Genomic DNA, 21,895 nt, shown 5'->3' on the forward strand with positions numbered 1-21,895 from the left:
ACCACATGTTGCTGTACTTGCTATACAGCGGCACATATCTGTGACACCCAGGGCCTCCAGGTGACGTCTCCTCTGATGTAGATCTTCTCTGTCATCATCTTCTCCATCTGGTCCGTATAACTTCTCTCAGCCGCCCCTCGACTCTGCAGAGTGTGACACACTGACATCTTAGCTTCCTCATATTTCTATCATCATCCCCCAACCTGGAGTCCCCACAGTGTTATCCTGCTGCTCGCTGTGCTCCCCAATACCCCCCAATACTATCCTGAAGAAATAATAGTGCCCCCATAGTAATAGTGCTCCTTAAAGTCCCCCAATAGTAATAACCTTCTAGAATGCCCTCATTAGTAATACTGCCCCCACACTGCCCCACATTAAGTAATTTGCCCCCACACTGCCCCACATTAAGTAATTTACCCCCACACTGCCCCCATTAAGTAATTTGTCTGCCACACTGCCCCCATTAAGTAATTTGCCCCCACACTGCCCTACATTATGTCATTTGCCCACACACTGCATCACATTATGTCATTTGCCCCCCTCCTTGTACTTGTTCCGCTGATCTGCTAGGATGCTGCGCGGGCATGAGTTCAGTCACTTCAGAGCGCGACCCCGTCCTGCGGCGCTTAATCCTGCAAGACCCGTGACCTCCTGCAGCGGGTCTCGCGGGATCACGCGCCACAGGACGGGATTGCGCTCCGAAGTGACTGAATTCATGACCGCGCAGCAGCCTAGCAGATCAGTGGAACAAGTACAAGGGGGGTGGGGAATAGCTCAAGGCCCGAATGTTTTGACCTAACGACGCACCTTATTGTACTTGCGGCGATGTCGGGTGGGAGCCAGATCGAGGCCCCCACCAGCGCGAGGCCTTAGGCGGCGGCCTAAGTGGCCTAATGGAAGAGCCGCCTCTGTATCTATCTATCTTTTTATCTCCTATCTATCTATCTATCTATCTATCTATCTCATATCTATCTATCTATCTCCTATCAATCGATCTATCTATCTATCTATCTATCTATCTATCTATCTATATATCTATCAATCAATAAAGCTTTATTGGCAGGTCTAATATTATACATTAGTATTGCCAAAGGATGTGGGAAATAGGGGGTTGAGAAATAAGGACACAACCGGGGTCGGTGTATAGGAGTCCGTGGAGTATCATGACAGGGAGGAAAGGGGTTCGGACACACCCCGGGTCAGGGTATCAGAGTCCATGGCATATCAGGCTCCTCTCAGTCTGTGGCAGGCACTGATATATTGTGTTGCTATGTCCACAGTGTTCTCATCCTCTCCCGGCAGTTTCTGTTCCTCCTCCATGAAGCTGAAGTCTGGGAGTAGATCAGAGAGTCTCCTAAAGTGGATGTCCCTCACTGCTGAGTATTTGGGACAGTATATCAGGAAGTGCGCCTTATCCTCCACCGCCTCCATGTGGCACTGCTGGCACAGTCTGCTTTCTCTAGGCATGTAGCTCTGTCGATGCCATCCGGATTCGACAGCCAGGCTGTGGGCGCTCACTCTGTAGCGGCTCAAGATTTTCCGGTCTCTGGGGTTCCCTAGTTTCTCCAGATATCGGGCCAGTTTGTAGTCTCTCTGCAGGCTCTGGGATGCTCTCACCTTCCTCCATTCACTGACGTATTCCTCTTGTCTCTTGTTTACTGTGTTCCTGATCTCGGCTTTTATGAAGTGGTTTGAAGTGATTTTCTGGTCGTGCTGAGTTTCAGGAAGTTGATTTTGGGATTTTTGCCTTGCCTGGGATCCCTTGGTGTAGCAAGGCTTTATGGTGATGGGAGCCTTCACTACTACCATGTAGATGGCCCCAGAATGATAGCGCCCTCTTCTGGACTGTAAAGTGTAGAGGGAATCTGCCCAGCTCCCCTTGACAGGCACTGTTAGAGGTGCTCCGATGGCCCTGGAGGAGATGCTTACAGAATTCCAGGTGGAATATTTCTGTTGGGCTGGAATCACATATTGACCAGTCGGGGTACGTGTGAGGACCCCAGACTTCACTGCCATATAGGAGGATTGATGCAATGATGGAGTCAAAGATTTTAAGCCAGACCCTCACGGTGTCTTAAGGTGGTACAGTCGTCTTCTGATGTTGTAGAAGGTCTTTCATGCTTTGTCTTTCAGCTCCTCAATGGCTGATTTGAAGCTTCCAGTTTGGTCAATTATCAGACCCAGGTAGGTGTACCGGCTGGTGGCTGTAAGAGGGCAGTTGTGTAGCGTGAAGGTTGGGGGCCTGGCTGACTTTGTTTTTCTTTCTCTGGAACACCACAGTGTTGGTCTTTTTTTAATTGATGGGAGGGGCCCATGTGGTGCTGAATTTCTCCAGAATGACTAGCTGGTCTTGGAGACCTTTCTCAGTTGGTGATAGTAGTAGAAGGTCATCCGCATACAGGAGAAATTTCACCTCAGTGTCATGGAGGATGAGACCTGGTGTTGAGGAGGACTCCAGACCTACTGCTAGCTCGTTGATGTAAATGTTAAAGAGCGTTGGACTGAGGCTGCAGCCCTGTTTGACTCCTCGGCTCTGCTGGAAGTAAGCTGTTCTTTTCCCATTTACCTTCACGCTGCATCGGTTCTCTTTGTAGGAGCTTTTGATGACGTCGTATGTCTTTCCTCCTATTTCGCTCCCCAATAGTTTCAGGAGCAATCCTGGGTGCCACAACGAGTAAAAGGCCTTTTTGAAGTCCACGAAACAAGCGTATATGTTTCCCTGCTTTGTTTTGTGGACATGGCTCTGGATGAGACGGTGCAGGGTATAGACGTGGTCTGTGGTGCTGTGGTTTGGCATGAACCCTGCTTGGCTTTTACTGAGTACATTGTGCTGGGTGAGAAGCCGAGGATTCTCTGGTTCAGGATACTGTTAAATAGTTTCCCCAGATTGCTGCTGACATGTAACATATCCCTCAGTAGTTGGCCAAGTCATACCTGTCCTCGCTCTTGTATATTGGGGTTATGACACCTTGGTTCCAGGCTTGGGGGAAGTAGCCAGCACTTAGGACAGTTTTGCTATGACCGCCTGTATTGCTGGTGGGCTGTATTTAAATCATTTCGGGTGGGATGCCATCTGTGCTGCTGGCTTTCTTACCTCTTATGGTTAATATTCTCTCTGATATCTCCTGCATTGTTAGCTGGTTTTGGAAATCTTTAAGTATCTCTTCCATGCTCTTCAGTTTTGACCTCATTTGTTCTTGGTCTGGGTTACATTCTTCTTTTGGGATGTCTCTGTAGTAGTCTCTGAAATACTGGAGCCAGATGTTGCCGTTCTGAATATAGAGATTGTTTTTCTTCTCATTTGTGCCCAGGTAGTTCCATAGTTCCCAGAAGAAGTTATCTTGGAGGGCATCTTGAAGCTGTGTAAGTTTGGTTGAGGTATATTCTTGCTTTTTCATTCTGAGGAGGGTTTTGTATTGCCTCTGCGTTGTGTCATAGACTTCCCGCAGGTTGGTGTTGTTGGGATCTCTATGCTTTTTATTTGAGGCCGATCTTAAGGTTTTCCGTACAGCTCTGCACTCCTCATCAAAACAAGTGTTGGGGTTATCTGCTTTTTGCTTCAGGTGGCTATACTTTTTCAGGTCAGCCATTTCTGCCATGATGTAAAATATATTATTAAGATCTCATACAGCTTGATTGACTCCTTCTGGGTTTATCTCAAACACCTTGTTGAAGTAGTAGAGCATCCCTTGGATTTCTGGTTTATTGTGCACCTCTTTATATTTCTGAGATGTCTTGGACCACTTATAAGATGGAGGTAGTGTGAGGAGCCCGGCCTGCTGAGGTATTTGTCCTGGTGGTTTGTTTGTGGACTTAATATATAGGGATGTTTGGTTGTGATCAGACAAGTGCGATTGTGGGCTGACTATGAAGGCCCCAATGTTTGCGGGGTCCATGTCTGTCATGGAGTAGTCCAATACGCTACTACCGACATGGGAGTTAAATGTAGTCCTTCCTAGAGAGTCTCCCTTGGTTCGACCGTTGAGGATGTGGAGTCCTAGGCTTCAGCAAAGATTCAACAATTTTTGGCCAGTTTTATTTACTGTGCTGTTGTAACTGTTCCTCTCTGTATTTTGGGGCGTAACTACCATAGCGGAAGACCACGTGACTGCTATGGGGCCCAGGGCAAGAGGGGGCCCAGTCTTAGTTGGGAATATTTCCTCTTTTACTGGAGGTGAAAAATTGGTCAGGACTCTACCCTCTAAAGGAACAACTTTTAGCAAATGAGGCAGTGAAAAAATGGTCCAAGGGTTATTGAAAGGTTTTTAGGCAGAAACCCTTCTGTCCTGTGTGTGGGGGCCTGGTTTGATCCTTGCTATAGGACTCTTATTTCTCTATGTACGCCACTGCCTGTATGTACTGAGATGTCGCTGTCGGTCTGTGCTCCATATATATAGATATTTCCATCTGTGGTCGGGTAGTCTCTTTCCCTGCCTGTTCTGGCATCTGTTTCCTCTTAGTGGTTCTTCCTTAGAAGTTTTTCCTTGAATTGAAAGAAGTCTCTTTCTAATTGAGATAAACAGTCTCTGAGAATGCTGGGTGTTGGATGGGAGGCATCCTCACCTAAAGCCTCAAGGGGGGTCTTTGGGGGTTGTCTCTGGTTTTTCTTTTAACTTGTATGCTAGCTAAGGCTTGTGTCTTTTCCTCATCTACATTGCTGGACATTCCTTGTTCCAAATTGTTGTTTTCCATTTCTTAAATAATATCCTTATTTCTATGGAGCTTGGTCTCTAGCAGTTTCTAGTGAGGTTGTGGGCGGTTTGGTGTTGGAGCAGAAGCTCTTACCTTTGGTTGCTCAGTTCTCTGGACTCTGGAGGATGATGGTGCTTGTTGTTTGTAGTCTATCCTGTTAATTGCTGTCTGTCCTCTAAGCAAAAATCTTGTTTTCTCCTTTAAAATCCATAAGTTTTTCATGAAGAGCTTTAGTCTTGATCGCTTCTATATCCCATGGATTCAATATTTTCCAGATTTTCTCTTAAAATTTGCTCATTACAAGGTATAAAGTGATGAAAACTCAGGAGCTCATGTTCAGTGCTGCTTACTCCTAGGCTACTGGGGTCATGGGCGTAGGAAGCGGGGGGGACGGGGGGGACGGATCCCCCCCAGGAAATAATGCGGGGGGGACAGGTTTGGTTAAATCCCCCCCAGGCTCCAGCCAGGCCAGCGGCAGTGTCTGTGTGCGGCGGGCCGGCGGCGACAGGCAGTGTGCGGTGGCGGCGGGGCAGGCACTGAGATGAGCGCTTCCATTGGGGAAGCGAAGCGCTCATCTCCATGGTGATCTGTTTCTGTCTATATCGCTGTCCTCAGGACAGCGATACAAACAGAAGGCTGCGGAGGAGCAGGGCAGGGAGGTGTGTCCCTTTCCTGTTCCTCTGATAGGCTGCCGTCACTACTATGCCGGCAGCCTATCAGAGGCCGGCGTAGTCGGCGCGATGATGTCATCGCGCCGTACAGAGCTGGAGTCAGGACACAGGCTGGAAGAGGCCTGCATCGCATCGCTCCAAAGAGCCGAGGTAAGTATAAGTGTTCATTTTTTTTTTTTTTTTTACTATATACAAAAATTAGTTGGCACATAAAAGGGGGGCACTGGTATTATACTGGAACATGATTGGGGAATTTGGGGGGGCCCTGGTATTATACTGGGCTGGCACATGATTGGGGAATTTGGGGGGGGGGGGCCTGGAATTACTGGCACAGATTCGGGGGGGGGGGGCTGGTATTACTGGCACATGATGGGGGGGGGTCTGGACCATCTGGTATTACTGGCACATGATTGGGGGGGTCTGGTATTACTGGCACATGATTGGGGGGGTCTGGTATTACTGGCACATGATGGGGGGGTCTGGTATTACTGGCACATGATTGGGGGGGTCTGGTATTACTGGCACATGATTGGGGAGTCTGGTATTATACTGGCACATGATTGGGGAATTTGGGGGGGTCTGGTATTACTGGCACATGATTGGGGGTCTCACTGGCACATGATTGGGGGGTCTGTTATTACTGGCACATGATTGGGGGGGTCTGGTATTACTGGCACATGATTGGGGGGTCTCACTGGCACATGATTGGGGGGTCTGTTATTACTGGCACATGATTGGGGGGGTCTGGTATTACTGGCACATGATTGGGGGGATCTGGTATTATTGGCACATGATTGGGGGGTCTGGCATTACTGGCACATGATTGGGGCACGGGTATTATACTGGCACATGATTGGGGAATTTGGGGGGGCCCTGGTATTATACTGGGCTGGCACATGATTGGGGAATTTGGGGGGGGGCCCTGGAATTACTGGCACAGATTGGGGGGGGGGGTGTCTGGTATTACTGCCACATGATTGGGCGGTCTGTCTGGTATTACTGGCACATGATTGGGGGGGTCTGTTATTACTGGCACATGATTGGGGGGTCTGTTATTACTGGCACATGATTGGGGGGGGGGGGGTTCTGTTATTACTGGCTGATGAGAGGCGCCCCGGGGGGGCTGATGAGAGGCACTGGGGGCTGCTATGAGGCATGGGGCTCTTATTTGAGGTCTTATTGGGGGTCATTCATATTGGGGTCTGAGCTGAGTTGTGATCTGAGGTATTATTAACATTGGGGATCTTATTGGGGCTGTTAGCTGAGGTCTGATTAACATTGGGGGTCTGATTGGTGGTCTGACCTGAGGTGTAATGAAAAATATTTTTTTCTTATTGTGCCCACTTCCAGCCCGGAGCCCAGCTGCCCAGAGCACTGATCCGGAGCAGCTTGGAGAAAAAGGCCTCACAGTCTCCCACACTCCTTCTGCCTGGCCAAGCTAGCACAACTGAGTCTTCAGAACTGTAAGTTTATACCCGGCAAGCAAAAATGCTGTCCCCCCCCAGATTTTTGGGGGTTCCTACACCCATGACTGGGGTATATCTATCTATCCATCTCATATCTATCTATATATAATATCTATCTATTTCATATCTATCTATCTATCTATCTATCGATCTTATATCTATCTATTTCATATCTATCTATCTATCTATCTATCTATCTATCTATCTATCTATCTATCTCATATCTATATATCTATCTATCATCTATCTCATATCTATCTCTCTATCTATCCATCTATCACACACCTATCTGTCTAATATTTCTCTCTGTCTAGCTCAGCTGAATCTGTAAGGTGACATTATGGTAAAAGCGTACATTAGGTGCTGTTCTCTTATTTTCCAGTATAAGTGGGATGTACTGATGCATTGGAGATAACCTGCATTTTCCCATCATCCGCCTACGATAATGTCACAGATATTTTCTTTCTGCCTTACTTTGAGAGTTCAGAATTACGTCTGTAATTACGTTTATTTCTGCCACTTTTGTTGCACTTATTTAAAACCTTGAACACCTTCCGGGAAATTTTTTATCAATGCATGTTACTCATTTTGGGCAAAATATATATTTTTTCAGCTATTCTTTAATAACATTTTTCAACAGTTTTGGTTCCACAGCCTTCACTTTCATTGTATCTGCTTTCTATTTCTTTTTCTTGTACATTGGATCTGTCTCCCTTATCTCTGAACTCCTCACAGCTCATAAACACTCATGTGAGCCATATTTTATCAGTGTAACGGGTTCTTAGCCGTGTTTTCACAGCAGCTCCCTGATGGACTCAGTGTAAAACAGGAGTCAGTACGCTGAAGGATGGGGAACAAAAACTACTGATCTTTTTTTCATAGAGACCAAAAATATGAAAAAATATTTTTTAGCCCAAAATGCAATATTAAAAAAAATGTCCCAAAATTGTTCATAGCCTTTAAAGGGATTGTTTGGCCTAGGAGCTCAAATGGCACCATGTCATTCAATGCAACAGTTTTTTTTTCCCTTTTTTTGTCTTTTTTTTCTAAAGATTTTAAAAAAATTCATAGCTATAATCAGGTCTAGAATAACATGATCATTTGTGAAGGAGATGGAGATGTAAGCTTTGCACAGTTGATTTTGATTTTATAGAAAAATCCGTCAGGGACCTGATAGCTTCCAGATCATCCATTACGTAGTCCTGTGTATAATTTACTAGAGTCCCTATATTTCTGGACTATGGGATGCTGAATCAAAGAGATATATGGGTACCTGGGCCACAACTGGAGCCCAAGAGCATGTTTACCCAGGTCACCATGAGTCCCCCCAAGTCCTTTGGGCCTTGACGTCTGCCCAGGTTAGCCATTTTCTGATGTCAGCCCTGTTTCGCGTAGATACTGATGTCATTTTGATTGCATAGGTAGTAGTCAATTATCTGGTTATATAGGGTCTGATGGTCTGACCACTTTGATGGGGATGCTGGTGGCCCATTCATGGTCCATATCACAAATGGCAGATACAGAAGCAAATGAATGTGTACCTTGTACTTGCCAACTTTTTGTATCCAGCGCCTGGAAGAAAAGAAGAAAACGTGGAGCAAACCATACCTCTTTTTTAGGCCATGCCCCTTTTTACAGGCCACTCCCCTCTCACTCGACGTTTCACGGCGGGGGCTGAGTCTGATGATGCAGCATCCGGCTCCACATACATGAAACATACATAAAGCAGGAGGTTGCAGGAAGTTTCTTCAATGCCTGGGAGATAGGCCAACTCATCTGGAGTCTGAGAGGTCCATCATTAGTTTGGGAGCCTTGGCAAGTATGGTCTACCTCTCTGCAAGGACCAAGCACCTATTTTTACAACTGGTAAATCCCAGCAGTTGGACTCCTTTAATCAGATATTTATGGGCTACTCAACCAATATTCCATAAACAGAGGCATTCACAGGGGCCCGAAAGCAAGAGCAGAGGATTAATACAGATCAATCTGTCTGCAGTGAGCTCCCCCTAGTGGTGGCTGCTGGTAAACAGAATTTTATTAAATGACGGGAAGCAGTGCGACTGGTCCTCCTCATTGTCTCAAGTGAATTTTGCAAATAGATACCATGCGATGCCTCTTACTCGTGCCTCCACTATGTGTGGGCGGCCGCTTCATCCAGATGTTCTTTGCTCACTTGAGTTTACTGTTCTTTCAGGCAATTAGACTGTACCATGTTCCTATCGGCAAGTGCCGTGCCTGTCCTCCATTTATATTTCATATGCTAGATGTTCTGCTACGAAGTCCACTTATCCTTCCGTTAACAGAAGTCAATTAACTGGAAAATCAGGCCCTTTTTAACCCCGCCGAGGCCTTTGCTGCTGGCGGGGTCTGAAGTGCAGCCTGTTCGGGGAACTGGAACTGCTTTGTATGCAAACCAGGCTTTGCGCATCAGCGCCTAATGTTTATGAAGCCATTCAGAAAACTATCAGCGGTGCCGTGTCACATTCCTCTGCCACAGGACGCCATTCCCATCGCTGCGCCCTATTCTTTATTTATTTTTTTCTTCCGCCCTCATGGAAAGGATAAATAAACTGCATAACCTGCATTAATCTGTCAGCCTGATTTGTGATATCTGCCGCCTGATCTCAGCCCGCTAAACTCCGAGGTGAAATGCTTACTTGGAAGAAAGAGCAGTTTGAACTCTGGAGAGCGACTCCGCGCCGGCCAACGACTCCATCATTTTTAATGGAGGAAAAAAGGCATACATTTTTTCTTCTTTTTTTTTTATTTCCCATGAGTTTCTCCCTGGCTAAGAGCGATGCGCTCTGATTGGATGCGCTCACAGCCAGGGAGAAGAGAACCGCCCCCAGCGAAACTGCAAGTCTCCGCCTAGTATAACCGAGTCGGCTTATTATAATATAAGGCGCCAAAATCAACCGGGCCAACAGTGGAGGAACGGGGGGGGAGGGGGGGGGGGGTCGTTCGAAAATAAAAAGTGCCATGGCATCAGTGGGGGCCGCTATAAGGTAAGACCATAGTTAGACTGCGGCTAAACTGATGAAAGGTCCTCTTTAAGTCTATGATCTGAAATAATATAGGGATCTGAATTAATTTAGGGTTTTAGGGCCTAAATACATTTAGGGGTCTGAATTTATTTTGGTGTCTGGTCTGGGGTTTGATATCTCACGTTCCCATCCTGATTTTTCTTTCTTTATGTGGCTGATCTTGTATGCGAGTCCACTATCATGCTGAAAGTTTTTGCAGAAGTTTTATTTTTATTTTTATGTATGCCAACATCCTAAGGCCCCTTTCACACGAGCGAGTTTTCCACGCGGGTGCAATGCACCCGCACTGAATCCTGACCCATTCTTTTCAATCCGGAAGCAAATGCGGATGCGGTGCGTTTTTCACTGATGATTGCTAGGAGATGTTGTTTGTAAACCTTCAATGCATTAAAACGCATTGCACTCGCGCGGAAAACTGAACGCAATTGCAGACAAAACTGATTGAACTTGCTTGCAAAATGGTGTGAGTTTCACTGAACGCACCCTGAACGCATCTGGACCTAATCCGTCACGCTCGTGTAAAAGAGGCCTAACTTTTGCATAAGGCTGGGTTCACACGAGCGTGTCCGGATTAGTTCCGGATGCGTCCCGGTGTGTTGCGGCAAACCCGCGCGAGTAGGAATGCAATTGCAGTCAGTTTTGACTGCGATTGCGTTCCGATGTTCAGTTTTTATCGTGCGTGTGCAATGTGTTTTGCACGCGCGTGATAAAAAACCGACTGTGGTACCCAGACCCGAACTTCTTCACAGAAGTTCAGGTTTGGGTTCGGTGTTGTGTAGATGTTATTATTTTCCCTTATAACATGGTTATAAGGGAAAATAATAGCATTCTGAAAACAGAATGCATAGTAGGTGATCAGTTGAGGGTTAAAAAAAATAAAAAAAATTAACTCACCTTCTCCTGTTGTTCGCGTAGTTCTCCCGGTCTTTAGTTCTTTAAAAGATAAACTATGGGCTAAAGGACCTTTGGTGACGTCAGATCACATGCTCCAATCACATGGTCCATCACCGCGGTGATGGACCATGTGATTGGAGCATGTGATCTTACGTCACCAAAGGTCCTTTAGCCCATAGTTTATCTTTTAAAGAACTAAAGACTGGGACTTACGCGAACAACAGGAGAAGGTGAGTTAATTTTTATTTATTTTTTTAACCCTCAACTGATCACCTACTATGCATTCTGTTTTCAGAATGCTATTATTTTCCCTTATAACCATGTTATAAGGGAAAATAATACAGTGAATAGACTGTCACCTAGCAACCATGCGTGAAAATCGCACAGCATCCGCACTTGCTTGCGGATGCTTGCGATTTTCACGCAACCCCATTCACTTCTATGGGGCCTGCGTTGCGTGAAAAACGCAGAATATAGAGCATGCTGCGATTTTCACGCAACGCACAAGTGACGCGTGAAAATCACTGCTCATCTGAACAGCCCCATAGAAATGAATGGGTCAGGATTCAGTGCGGGTGCAATACGTTCACCTACCGCATTGCACCTGCGCGGAATACTCGCCCGTGTGAACGCAGCCTTAGGCTGGTAAATTCTCTGGGGGGGGGGGACCAGTACTTTTGCAGGCTTTACAAAGAAGAGTAGCCCTTCATTCAGCAGAGCTATGTGATACTAATTACACGATGTGTAGGCAGCAGAGGGAACCTTTAAGAGCCGTGCTGCTGACCTGCTATGGTCAGCATCTGCAATGCAATCGAATCAGCGGAGTGAAAAATATTAATTGCCGCTGACAGCTTATTATCTGAGTTCTGAAAGGGACGTAATGACAACGTTCTTCTCCGATGGTTCCGAGCGTTGTCACACCTTGAGCAGCAGCGTGTCAGTCTTTCCGGATCCAGTGACAGACGGACTCCTCCGGTGATCTCTGTGCTCAGAACTGAATTGCACTTTGTAGGAAATGATTTCTGTGTGCGTTAAAAAGACTTTAATTACAGATATTTCCTCCTTGGTAATGGTGTGAACAAATTGGTGTCCCAATTAAGTACAAATAAGCCGCTATCCAATTAAGTACAAATAAGCCGGTGTTATTCTTCCCCCCCCCTCCCCCCCTTTCGCCTACAGCGCCTGTTGTCTCAGGGATTTTATTTTTTCCTTAAAATATTAGTTTTAAGCGTCTCATATTCTCCACAAAAAGAAATAAAAAAAGTCAGGGCCAAAGTTTAGAGTCGCACTTCATGGTTGTATTAAACTGCGACTGTATTATAACTACTGTAAGTACTATTGAATTTTGAGGTAGGACCCATATATTTGCTTATTGGTGTCCTGAACTTCTATGATATAAGTATACCATGGCTGTAAAGGGGTTGCCTGGTCTGGAGAGGGGCTATAAAGAGTGTCTGACACTTCAGAGGACCTGGCCCGTCTGCAAATTACTTGGACAGCCCATTGATTTAACAGGGAAATGTGTAATACTTATTTTCCCCTGTGGTGGCACTGTTTGGAAATTGAACACTTGCCGCAGCCGTTCCACACAGATCATAGATGATTGATGTGAGTCAAAGCAAATTAACATCCAAAGCCAGTTGTGTAGAAAATGGGGCCCCTGGGTAACAAAGCAGGGCCTACTCACTCACCATGAATTCTAGACAGAGAGGACTGTGATTTAATGGCTGTTTAATGTCCTGTATTGTTGGGCACAGTGTTCATTGTAAAAGAGTGCTCTGCTGGAGAGTGGTTGTCCTTTTGGAGCCCCCAATAGAGTAACCAACAACCTATTGATTTCAATTGGCGCTGTATAATTCCCTTTTTTCCATGTAGTTGCCCCAGCAGATGGACACTGTGACCAGCTTATTGTTGGGGAACCCTTTGAAGACCACCAGGCTCCTTACTTTTTGGAAATCAGTTTTAACCCCTGACATGTCTCACTAATTGCAACTAAAAGCAACCCAGTATGAAAGCTATTAACCAGGCAATCAACATATTGATCACGGCCAACCAGACCAAGAACAAGAGCATTACATTTAGACCAATTGGGCACTCACATGGGTAGCCAATGTGACGGATTATCCTGTTGCTCTCGGAATTAGTCCATGTGTGGCTGTTTTTGGCTACAACCCAGCTTTAAATCATACCTGAGTTTTCCCAAAAAGTTTGGAAGTAATAGGTCTTACCTAATTTTGTTTTCAGCCATATTCTTCCCTGTTTCAGCTGCACAGCTAGATGCATTTCTCTCAGAAGCAGGGGAAGTCTCCCTTCTGTTGAATCTGCTGTGAAATATTTTCCCTTACTTCCCACTATGTTTGTTTTCAGCTCCAGAGCTCACAGAACAGATACAGAAGGGGAGATCACACTTCTGTGTCTTTGTTACGAGGGACATATCTTGCCTGACAACAGGCAGTGGACTGCAACTTTCTCTACATGATAAATGCCATTTGCTGAAGTGACAACCCCTTTAATTGTCCCCCTTTCCAGCCTGAACTTTTATCTTAACCTCTGCCCGTGAAAGGGGGTTGTCCTGGGTGGACAATCAGTTTGATAATTGGCATGATGATGTCATCGGGTCCCAGAGCAATCACATTTGCCTTGAAGAGCTTTACCATAAATTAAAGTTTTCTCCCAGGTCTTTTGAGTAATGTGTTATTGCTATGGTTATGCTGTACGCTGGTGTGTAGATAATGTACAGTTGCTATGATATTTATGGGATTTTTAATTAAGACAGGGGAAAGCATCATATTTTTGAGGCAATTAGAAGCGTAGAGAAAACGTAATATGAAAGCCGCTTTCAGCACGTGTTATGTGACATGGAGGATCTGATTACAGTAGGGCACTGTGTTTATCTGTCTCATTATGAACCTATGATAAAGTGGTTTGTACTTTTGTCTGAATTGTGGTTGGGGGTCATTTATCACACTTGTTAGCTGGTGAAGAACTAGGGAGGAAAATTCAATTGGGATCGGCTGTTTTTCCTGGCTTTGTTTCATTATTGAGTAGAGAAGTCATTTTTCAATTTATTAAATGTTTAAGGCTACTTTCACACTAGTGTTTTTTCTGGATCCGGCAGGGTTCAGCAAAAACGCTTCTGTTACTGATAATACAACCGTCTGCATCCGTTATGAACGGATCCGGTTGTATTATCTTTAACATAGCCAAGACGGATCCGTCATGAACGGGTCCGTTTTCTATTGTGGCAGATTGTGGCAGAGAAAACGGATCCGTCCCCATTGACTTGCATTGTCAATGCGTTTTGCACCGCATCCCAGAACGGAAAGCAAACTGCAACATGCTGCTCTCCGGTATGAGAACGGAACAGAATGCATTTTGGAGCACTCCGTTCTGTTCAGTTACGTTTTGTTCCCATTGACAATGAATGGGGACAAAACTGAAGCGTTTTTTTTTCGGTATTGAGACCCTCAGACGGATCTCAATACTGGAAAATATTAACACTAGTGAAAGTAACCTAAAACTGTTTAATATTTTTTTTCTAAGAAACCCGCAGCATAACTGATTTGGAGCTTGTTTCTAATATTCTTACTGTAACAAGGTCTGTGTATTTAAAGAGAATCTGTCAGCAGTTTTGACCGTGCTAAACTGCTGACAGCACTAAATAGGGAAGAGCAGGACTAACATACTTTTTATGCAGCTTTTATTATCAGTGTGTGTGTGTGAATATAAACTTCAAAGAAAAAGGGGGTCAGTGAGCACATCCCAATGCGCAGGGGCACATTGCTATGGCTGAGAACAACACTGTAAAACAAAACATGCAATGCAACAGCTCTCTGCAAACCAAATAAAGTACAAAGATGCATAATAATTGCTAGTGCTTTACTTATAAATCAGAGATGCTTGGCAAATCATTTTGTACAAAATTATTTGAGCCCGTCTGCCGCACGTCAAGGCGATCTCTGTAAGACGGGTTGTAATTTTGTACAAAATGATTTGCCAAGCATCTCTAATTTATAAGTAAAGCACTAGCAATTATTATGCATTTTTGTGCTTTATTTGGTTTGCAGAGAGCTGTTGCATTGCATGTTTTGTTTTACAGTGAATATAAACTTGTATGCTGCCATGTTCCCTGGAGGCGGAGCTTCACTGTGAAGAGCTATCAGCATTAGGCTGCTTCGCAGCCCCACCCCTCTGCTCTGAATGACCGAGGGGCTGAGGGGAGGGGCTATGAAGCTGCTAGGTACACAGAGCACTTCACAGTGAAGCTCCGCCTTCTGGGCACTTGTGGGAGCAGAACCTGGCAGAATAAAAGTTCATTTCGCACCACTCCTGACAATAAAAACTCCACAAAAGTTATGTTTGTCCTGCTCTGTCTGGCCCCTACCTAGTTTTGTCATCAGCACTGTTCCAATGTTCAGATCTTTGCTATATGTTGCTTTCATTTGTATATGGCTCTGTTAAAGGGAATTTCTCATGAATAATATTCTACAGTTTTCAAACCAGCACTTGGATCTGAATACTTTTGGAAATGCATGTTAGGGCTCTTTTACACTTGCGTTCTTGTCTTCCGGCATAGAGTTCCGTCGTCGGGGCTCTATGCCGGAAGAATCCTGATCAGTTTTATCCTAATGCATTCTGAAAGGAGAGAAATCCGTTCAGGATGCATCAGGATGTCTTCAGTTCCGGAACGGAAAGTTTTTTGGCCGGAGAAAATACCGCAGCATGCTGCGCTTTTTGCTCCGGCCAAAAATCCGGAACACTTGTCGCAAGGCCGGATCCGGAATGAATGCCCATTGGAAGGCATTGATCCGGATCCGGCCTTAAGCTAAACGTCGTTTCGGCGCATTGCCGGAGCCGACATTTAGCTTTTTCTGAATGGTTACCATGGCTGCCAGGATGCTAAAGTCCTGGCAGCCATGGTAAAGTGTAGCGGGGAGCGGGGGAGCAGTATACTTACCGTCCGTGCGGCTCCCGGGGCGCTCCAGAATGACGTCAGGGCGCCCCAATCGCATGGATCATGTGTTCGCATGGATCACGTCATCCATGCGCATGGGGCGCTCTGACGTCATTCTGGAGCGCCCCGGGAGCCGCACGGACTGTAAGTATACCGCTCCCCCGCTCCCCGCTCCTACTATGCAACCAGGACTTTAATAGCGTCCTGGGTGCCATAGTAACACTGAAAGCATTTGGAAGACGGATCCGTCTTCAAATGCTTTCAGTACACTTGCGTTTTTCCGGATCCGGCGGGCACCTCCGGCAACGGAAGTGCACGCCGGATCCCAGCAACGCAAGTGTGAAAGAGGCCTTACTAAGAATTTAGCAAATCAACTGAGCTATTCAATAAAATGTACCTGTATAGTGCCACCTGCTGTTTGTTTTTTTCTTATTTCTTTGTCCTGCTCACTGAGAAGGCCGCACATGCTCAGTTTCATCCTTTAGCTGCCTACTGAGCTGTGATAGGGAGAGCATGGACACGCCCCCTACAGCAGAAAAGGGACTCCCCTTGAGCTGCCAGCTTGATATAAATCTAGAAGATCAATGAATCGGGAGATCTCTGGATCCATGTGAGTGACAGGATTGTTAGAAAGAGATTGTCATGTCCTATATGATGTATGATTTTAATTTTTTGCATTTGTCATGGGATAAACCCCTTAAGGGGCATAATAAATAACTGCAAAATCCCATAGCCAACCATAGAACGGGTCCCCATTCCCATGTCTCACAGTGGATGGGGCTTATACAGATTCTCCAAAAAAGGTTTTTGATGGCATTCCTGAGAAATTGGAGGCATGCTTTAAAATGTCTCATGGCTGAGGATTCATATATCTGGAGCTATGCCCACTATACAATGACCACCTTTAGCAGCAAGTGAGTTCATCGCATGACGTGATCTTCTTTTAAGTTCTCCATGGTCACTTCCGCCATCCACTATGACCAGTAGAGGTGGCCCCTCTTAGCTGGTGGGCCACGTAGGAACTGGCATGTCTTTTCCCCAGGTAGTTACCCAAGTGGCTCCTATTCAGATCAGCAGACACTTTGGTGGTGGCCGCAAGCAGTGGAGGTTTTTACACCTATGTGGAGGCACGGGGTTGCACTTGGCACAAGTCTTAATAATTGGGACACGTCGGTCCGTCCGTGAACGAGAACTGAAATCTACTCCAGCCAGGAACCGCAGTAAATACTGGTGTAAAGTGCGTCAGTTTTCTGCCGCACATTTTGTTAAATTAATCGGGCCATGGAGGTCCCACTCCTCTTCTGCCCACGCCTCGTTTTCTTTTTGGAAAAGCGGTGAGGGTGTTGAAAAAAAGCAAAAAAGTTTCAAATTTCATAGCAAACCAGGACTTGTGTCAAAATTAGCAACTTTTCTCCTCGAGAAAACTGGCTTTGAAGCTTGATAAATCTGACCCTTTATGTTTGTTTGACATCCATCTAATAAGGGGAGAGGGGGGGGGGGGTGGAGCCGCATAAACCTAGCCATACAGATATCACAACAAACGCCAACATAATCAAGTAAACCTTCTCCCCAGATGGTGAACTGAAACATTTTATTTTATTTTTGTCCATGTTATTTGATATTTTCGGAAGAACCTGTATCAGCGGGTGACTGATGTGAGATTAAACAGGCCTAATCTCCTTGTAAATAGAGTCATGAGCTATTACATTTTACCATCGGAAATTCAGACGGACGGGCCGCCAATATCTTGCTCGGTGTTTGAACATAGGTCGAGCTATAGTGGATAGTGTGAAGAAAAATGGAAATTTTCATTTTATCACACCTTTGACGGGTAACACGAGCCTAGTAGATTCCATCTAAATCGTCAGAACCGGGCAGAACCTTATCAGAACCTCAGTTTACAGGTGTTCTCACATAGATTATAGGATGAATCTATTTATCTGCTTCTTTCCATCTAATGTAATATCTGAGTAATCCGCCAATAAGTGGCGACAACGCTGTGACGTTCATTAACCAGTTCATCTTCAGATATACCGGTAATTAATTCTTCATTGGACAGTGGACTTTAACCCGTCATGGTGAGAAGCTGAGCCTATGCCATCAGCAGTGGGTGTCTGCTGCAACGGCAAGGATTGGAGCTAGCTCTGATCCCAGATCTCTAGCCCCTTAGATGCTGCAGTCAACAGAGGGAGGGGGCTCCCTGCAAGTGTGTTCCCATTTGCCTAAAGGTGCAAAGGGTTATCTCGCGAAAGTGAGTTATCATCTATAAGCAGGATAATCGATAAATATCAGATCTTGGGGAGGGGTGGTTCGACCGCTGGGACCCCTACAATCATGAGATCGAGGGAGTGACATAGACAGGCCACCGTCCGTCCAATAGAAATGAACAGAGAGTTGGACTGACATGCACGCTGCCGCTCCATTCAGAGATGGGATCTCTTGTTCTCTGGACCGTGAGTGGTCCCAGTGGTCGGACTCCCCCACAATATTCTGTGGATAGTTGATAAATCATTTTTACTTTAAGCTCTTTAAGTAATGTCTCCTCCTAAGTGGGAGGACATTTATTAAGACCAGCGTATTACATGCCAGTACTAATCTGTCCCCCGTTAGTGTCCGATGCGCCACAATTATTTAATAGTTTGTGAAGATTCGTGGCTCCAAAATGGAAATCTACCTCATTTTCCGCTACAACAAATGCAACTTTCCTGGCATAGATGATGCCAAACTAGCTATGTCTTCTCCTGTACCACCCATTCCCCAACCCAGTCCACCCACTTTTTGGAAAAGTGGCTACCCCCAAAAAAACTTTTGCACAACTTAGGCATGCACTAACATTTGCAGCTTTATGGTGCCAGTTCTCTACTGTACAGGAGATGCCAAATGCCCGCCATAGATTGTATTTTTGCCTTCTTGGCGGGGGTGGTTCTGTGTAATTGTTGATGTCAGTTTTATATTGACAGTGTTTCCTGTAAAGTTCAGTCTAATTTTTATACTTTTTTTTTTATATTGATAGACGGCGGCAGGAATTCTCTTTTAATTCTCTTTATCCGTGTGCTGTGTGCAGAATATACCTCCATATGTGGATAAATCCCTGAGAATTAAAGGGGTTATCCCAGAAATGTAATATAAAACTAAAAATATCTGAGCGCTGCTCTCTTTACTTTAACTATAGCGATGCAAAGACGCTGCTCTCCAGTGTCATTTTCACCTTCTTTATTTTCTTTTTTTTACTCGCATCATTGGGGGGCAGTAGCTGCTCAACCACCTCCATCTCCCATGAAACATTGCAATCAGCTCTTGTTAACCCCTTCCACCACTGCAAAGAAAATAGTCCCTCACATATAGCCCCAGAGATATATATGCTAAGTAACACCCCCGCAATTTCCTTCTCCACTGTCTAGAGAGAAATATAACTATATACTTCTGTCATGTCTACTCAATCAGCACACAACTCTGATCCGTGACTCCAGCTTAGCTGAAGTGTCTTTTGGAGTCTGTGGTAGTCTAAAATCCACAACTGTGAGCAGTTGTAACTGACCACAGTGACCTTTGTATCCATGGCTGGTTTACCCAAGATGTCGGGTGAATGTTTCCACTGATTCAAAGGCATTGTTTGCAGCTTATGGTCCAACTGAGACATTGCAGAGATCTACAGTAATCAGGGGTGTACCATTAGGTGGTGCAGAGCCTTTGGTCCCACCCATGCAGTGCCTCATAAGAGGACATCAAATTTATATATCAAAATACCTCGGGCAGGTGTCCACCTTAGTGTGCGTTGAGGATATCTATCCTGCTGCCGCTCTACCTTCCCAGTTCCTCTACACGAGGGCTGGGAACTTGACCAGCAAAGAGAAAAATAGTGCAAAGAGTAGAAGTCAGTCCAGGTGAATATATTCAATCTTTACTGATAGGTGCAAATAACGCGTTTCGGTACAGGATGGGCCAATATTTAAAGGTACAGACTGAAATGCGTTGACGCACCTATCAATAAAGTTTGAAACATGCCTCATCCTTTTCTCTGGATAAGCGGCGCCATTCCTCTACCATTTTTTCCCTTCACTTGTCAAGTATCAGTACTATAAATGGCCTAAGACTACTGAGGGGCCCAAAAGAGATTTCTGCATTGGTGCCCAGGCGGTGGAGTAATAAAATGTAATGACCGCCATCATTGTGTACATGCATTTTTAAAGGGCCAGCCACATAATACTCCGCCCTGCCTCCCGGTTACAGACGCAGATAAAGAAGATTTTGTCTACAGGAGCACTACAGTCACAACGCCAGTCCTTATTTATGGGGTGGATTTAGTTCAAGCCATAAAATTAATTAAGAGCCATCTCTTCAGCTGCCAGGGACAAGTTTAGAACAAGAAAAAAAAAAAGGAGGAAAAAAAAATTATGAAACGTGTCCTATTTCATTTGATAGAAATGTATTGGTTCCCTAAAATAGAGCAACTAAGGGCATTTTAATAGAATGTTAAATTAGCATGACCTTTTCATATTAAATACTGAGCATTAGATGTCCTAACGCTACTTTCACACTAGCGTTTTTCTTTTCCGGCACTGAGTTTCGTCCTAAGGGCTCAATACCGGAAAAGAACTGATCAGTTTTATCCCCATGCATTCTGAATGGAGAGTAATCCGTTCAGGATGCATCAGGATGTCTTCAGTTCAGTCTTTTTGACTTTTCAGGACGGAGATAATACCGCAGCATGCTACGGTTTTATCTCCGGCCCAAAAAACGGAACACTTGCCCGGATCCGGACTTTTCTGGAGGAATGTATTAGTGCTGGATCCGGCATTCAAAATACCGGAATGCCGGATCCGTCCCTCTAGTCTGCGCATGCGCAGACCGAAAAAAATGTGAATTTTTTTTTATGCCGGATCCGTTTTTTTCCGGATGACGCTGGAAAGACGGATCCGGCATTTCAATGCATTTTTAAGACGGATCAGGATCCTGATCAGTCCTGATCACTCTTACAAATGCCATCAGTTGGCATATGTTTTGCAGGCAGTTCCGGCAAGTCTGTGAAAGTAGCCTAAACCGGCACTGTGTTGAGTGGCGAGAAAAAGATGACTTGTAGAAACCACAGGGTTTCTACAAGATTTAGGGAGAGAGGCTGAGGAAATTGACAAACATGGAAGACTCACACCCACGTTTTCGCTTTCCGTTTGTGAGATCCGTTCAGGGCTCTCACAAGCGGTCCAAAACGGATCAGTTTTGCCCTAATGCATTCTGAATGGAAAAGGATCCGCTCAGAATGCATCAGTTTGCCTCCGTTCCACCTCCATTCCGCTCTGGAGGTGGACACCAAACCGCTGCCTGCAGCGTTTTGCTGTCCGCCTGACGAAGGTGAGTCAATGTAAGTCAATGGGGACAGATTCGTTTTCTCTGACACAATCTGGCACAATAGAAAACGGATCCGTCCTCCATTGACTTTCAATGGTGTTCAAGACGGATCCGTCATGGCTATAGAAGACATATGGGTACTTTCTCACTAGCGTTTTTCTTTTCCGGCATAGAGTTCCGTCCTAGGGGCTCAATACCGGAAAAGAACTGATCAGTTTTATCCCTATGCATTCTGAATGGAGAGTAATCCGTTCAGGATGCGTCAGGAGGTCTTCAGTTCAGTCTTTTTGACTTTTGAGGACGGAGATAAGCTATGCTATGACTTTAAGCGCTGGAGTTACAAGAAAACAGATGATCTTCAGGGGTTTTGAATTTCAGACCCCCATCCCCCTTCCTGATCGATATTTATGGCCTAGCTTGATGATAGGCTATCAATATCAAAGTACCGAATAATTCCTTTAAGGGTATTGGGGGAGTCAACTAGTGTCAAAGTACTGAAAAATTCCTTAAAGGGCTTGTTCACACGACCGTGCCGTTTTTTGCGGTCCGCAAATTGCGGATCTGCAAAAAACCGATGCCTCCCCCGTACCTTCTGCAATTTGCGGAACGGAACAGGAGGCCCATTATAGAAATGCCTATTCTTGTCCGCAAAACGGACAAGAATAGGACAGGGCTCATAATTTTTGCAGGGCCACGGGACAGAGCAACGGATGCACAGAGTGCTGTCTGCATCTTTTGCGGACCCATTGAAATGAATGGTTCCGTATACGGACCGTAAGCGGAACGCAGAAAAAGGCCTGTATACGGAACGCAAAATACGTTCGTAAG

The 21,895-nt window shown here is 45.3% G+C and overlaps 1 protein-coding gene across 1 annotated transcript in view; it reads left to right on the top strand.

Moving 5' to 3' along the window:
* KLHL29 (kelch like family member 29) overlaps positions 1-21,895 on the top strand; it is a 909,740-nt gene that overhangs the window by 401,189 nt on the left and 486,656 nt on the right. The gene's annotated exons all lie outside the window — the stretch shown is intronic.

This window comes from Bufo bufo, chromosome 4 (genome assembly GCF_905171765.1).
Source record: "Bufo bufo chromosome 4, aBufBuf1.1, whole genome shotgun sequence".
In the NCBI taxonomy this organism is placed as follows: domain Eukaryota; kingdom Metazoa; phylum Chordata; class Amphibia; order Anura; family Bufonidae; genus Bufo; species Bufo bufo.